Source organism: Micropterus dolomieu, linkage group LG10 (assembly GCF_021292245.1).
Source record: "Micropterus dolomieu isolate WLL.071019.BEF.003 ecotype Adirondacks linkage group LG10, ASM2129224v1, whole genome shotgun sequence".
NCBI lineage: Eukaryota > Metazoa > Chordata > Actinopteri > Centrarchiformes > Centrarchidae > Micropterus > Micropterus dolomieu.
Window position 1 is genome coordinate 25,808,357 of NC_060159.1, and position 4,098 is coordinate 25,812,454.

At 40.3% G+C, this 4,098-nt stretch overlaps 1 long non-coding RNA gene across 1 annotated transcript; it reads left to right on the forward strand.

Annotated features, from left to right (window-relative positions):
- The first annotated feature begins 28 nt into the window (after nt 1-28).
- Nucleotides 29-3,881, forward strand: LOC123978383. The gene is made up of 3 exons (XR_006826931.1): nt 29-213; nt 313-341; nt 3,849-3,881. It is a non-coding gene; the product is annotated as an uncharacterized LOC123978383 (long non-coding RNA).
- The last annotated feature ends 217 nt before the right edge of the window (nt 3,882-4,098 follow it).

Sequence of the window (4,098 nt, forward strand, 5' to 3'; positions counted from 1 at the left end):
ACAGTTAGCAAAGACATGCAGGAAAACTGTGAGCTGATGAAAGTCTGTGATTCGTTGCTACTTTAGCTGCAGGATTTCAAACAGAACTGAACTGTGCAGTCAAAATGTTTCTAATGTTTTCAGAATCGTTCTGGAGGTTCATCATTGTGTCTGTGGGTTTAGCAGCACTCATAATAATTGTTGTGGCAGTCAACATCTGGACAAGAACTAAAGGTGAGAACATTCACAGATGAAACTCAGAAACAGGAAGTTTTGATAAAGCTGGATTTTCACTGTGGAAACTAAAGTCGACTCTTTCTCTTTTCTTTTCAGGGACAAAAACACAGATGGATGAAAACACAGTGAGTTTATAATGTTTTTACAGTTGGTACTTTACACAGCAAACCAGTGTTTGTGACATCTGTTCTTCATTCTGAAGTGTAGATATAGATAGAAGAAGACAAACAGAAATGGAAAATTAAAATAAAAACTGTATATGAGCTACACGTAAAGTGGATGCAAGTATCAGATCAATATGACAATTTAATTAAAACACCAACACAAACAACACCCTCCAAGGAGGCCATAGATCTGAATGACTCGGTGTCAATACAAACTGAACATTAAAGATGCAAGCAGCGTTGGGCGGGCCCTCCACGTGTAGTGTGTTGGGGTGTGACACGGTCGCCCCGTATATTCCTCAGCTCTGCTGGTGTGGCTCTGAATTGTCACATGCTTCGAATACTTAAACGTCACTTCCTGTTTCCGCTATGTTGCGCTACAGAGCACCCGGTATCTATATGTTAGGTCTCACCACGTCTAGTGTGAAACACATTGTGAAAATTGATTTACATCGCACGATGAGCGTCAGACAGAACTTCCTTCCTGTTGCCAGTAGGTGGCGCTACGAGTGTAACAGAATATTGGCATTTAGATGTGTTTGGGGCGAGACCGTCACATTCTGCCCGTCTGTGCTGCTCAGTGTAGTTCTCTGTGAGTTTTGGTTACTTGGTCAGTTCGGTATCTGTTATAAAGTCTGTTGGGTTTTGGTTTTCAGTCCTGTCAATCAGCTCTCTTGGAAAATGACGTCACCATCTGTAGGAAATCCCACAGATTGTTTTATAGGCTGCTTTGTTTGCTGCGGTGATACAGAGAAAGCCTTGTAGGCTAAAGGGTCATCCTACAGAGATTGATTAAAAGCCTTAAGCTATTGTTGCCTACATGTTTTTTTACAGTAGGCTGAGCCTACTTACTGCTTTGAAATGTGTTTAATAGCCTATTTTTTATTTGTTCCCAGTCCATTTCACACAGCCTGTGGCAGCCGTTAAAATAAATGGGTTTCATTTTTCTTATGTGAGCCTGAATATTATGAGCAGTTTGGTAGGAATATTGAAAACGTAGGCTATCTAGCCTATTTTAGGTTGGTATAGCCGACTACAGAGTGACCAGAGACTGGTCATGTTCCGCCCCACCTTTTGCGATGTGGGCGCAGGTAATAAGGAGTTTCAGTAGCCTAAATGTTGAGACTCAGTCTTTCAGGACTATTTGAGCAAATTTTATGGCATGAATGGGTTTTTCGTTTCATTGCTCGATAAATTTAATTTACACACATTTGAGTGTGTTAAATTTCTTATTTTTAAAGTGAGGAGTCTTTTAATGTGGAAACGCTGACACACAGCCAAGCTGAAAGAATAAGGCTGATATTTTCACACAGCTCATAAGAACACATCAAATCAACGCATTTTTGTAGACTACGCCTGTTCATTTAAGTATTACACCATCGGCGATTTTCTGTCTCTCTGCCTGTGTCAGATGCAGCTGTGCTACTTAGAGGCCTATGTCGTATTTCTGTAGTGTTACAGTTTACATTTACCGCAACTGTGGGACAAATAAAGGTTTTCTTATCTTATCTTATCTTGTGCTCGTCTGTAAAATATGACGTTCTGCTGGCAGTGGACTTCTTCATGTCTGCGATTGGTCATCTGCTGCTAGCACCGCCTCTTTTATGTGAACGCGCTCACGGCTGGATTGGGAAACCCTGGGTTGAGTTACAGAGTTGATAACCAGCTTCGTGGGACCGCTTATCCCGACCGCAATTGTTAGAGTTAGTTTAGCCATAACTGAAAGATATCGTGGGTCGGTTGAACTCGCTTCGTGGTACCGGCCCCTGGTCCCGTCTGTTTGTGTCTTGTGGAGTTGATCTATGTTGTTCTGTCTTCTGCTTGTTCGATGTTGTTCTGGTCCGATCTGTCCTTTTGCCTTAGTTCTTGTTCAGCTCTGTTCCTGTCTGATGTTTGTTATTATGTTTCCGTAACAAAGGAAAACTCCCGCACACTGTCTAATAAATATATTGACACAACGTTTCAGTACTAGACCTTCATCAGGCAAATGGTGTTACATAATGAGAAGCCATCTTTTATAGGAGGTGACTTATTTGTCTACACCAATCACCTACTTCCTAATAAAATAAGGCAGCCATTACAAAACATTCATTCATATTTCCATGAGATGAATGTAGATTTCTGTACACTTTATGTACATCAAAACAATATCATAAATGCACTCATAAATAGACATACTCGCAAATCTTACTGGTGCCTTATATATCAATAGACAAAGAACAAATAAACATAACGCTAGTTAGAAACATACGACATACGACCCAAAAACAATAGGTCCATAAAACAACAATCTCATACTTTTTGTACAGTGTGCGGGAGTTTTGACTCTCCTGTCCCCCACCGACCCCCCCTTCTCTCATTATAGAGGTGCAAAGTTATTTACTGTTATTGGTTTCCGTACCATCGTGCTTGGGTTCTGTCTGCCTGCTAAGTGTCGATTTATGTTCTGCCAGTTTCATTATTTAATCTGATTATGATCATTCTGTATTAATCTGTTCTCTTCTGTTATCTTAGTCCGATGTGGGGTTTGTCAGTGTTGTCTTGTCTATCTTATCCACTCTGTGTCATTAGTTCGGTCCCTGTTTGTTTGTTAACGCCTTGCATTAGACTCCCTGTTGCTGACCTGTTTAATTTAGACTTTAGCAGTTCAGCAGTTGATCCATGTTTTCTGTTTTTGGGGTTTGTTCCATGTCTTGTGTTTTCTGTTTAGCTTTGTTTATTCCATGGTTCATTTGCATGTTCAGTTTTGCTCACTTAGCATCTGTGCTGTCTCTGATCTTAGGTTTAGTCCTGCATTTTAGTTCTGTGTCTTAATTAATGCCTTTGTATTTACTCCTGGTTCTGTGTTTGCATTATTTTTGGCTTTGTCTGCTCTGTGTTCTGTTTATTCCTAGCTTCAGTCTGTTTTCCCTGTTGGTTGTAGTTTATTTGTGATCTGTCTGCTTGTGTCTGGATTAGTTTGTTATTTATATTATTCTGATCTGTTACGTCTTATTTTCATATGGTCTGTGTTCTTATCCCTCTCACCTGTGTTGCTCCCGCCTGCTCATTAGTTCCTGGTGTTAAATGTTTGCTGTTTCTGTTCAGTCGCTGTCTGGTCATTGTCGTGTGATAAGTGTTGCCTGATCCTCTGTTTGGACGTTTTACACCCCAAGCGCATGTAAGTCTGAGTTTTTGTGTTTCTGGATTAAAACCTGTGCTCCTTCAGTCAACTCTCCAGTGTCTTGCATTTAGGGTCTCTTCATCAAATCTGTGACAGTTATCAAGCATGTAGAGTTTACAGTTACAACAACTTAATTTTTCCTGGTGAATCATTGATTTTGGACGCCACGCCACAGGCACACCGTTCCACAAAAACTCACTGTTAGTACAACTTTTAATTGTCAAAGGCTTTAGAGTGACAGCGAATGTGATGTGAAAGTTGTCAGTTAAAGTGTGTCAGAGTGAGGGTTTGTTTGTGTTTCACAGGTGAATAATGATGAAGATGAAGATGATGGTGTGGTAATCTATGAAAACGATGGAGACCCTTCTGCCTCTGTCAGACTCCACTGATCAACAACTTGTATATCAACATCAGCTCATTAGAGAAAAGACTCCACTGCAGCGAAATAACAGCACATTTATCTGATAAAAACATAATCTTCAAATAACACAGACTCGAGACAGACTGGTAACAATGAAAGTTTTTTAACAGCTTGGAAAGTTAAGGTGAAAAGGT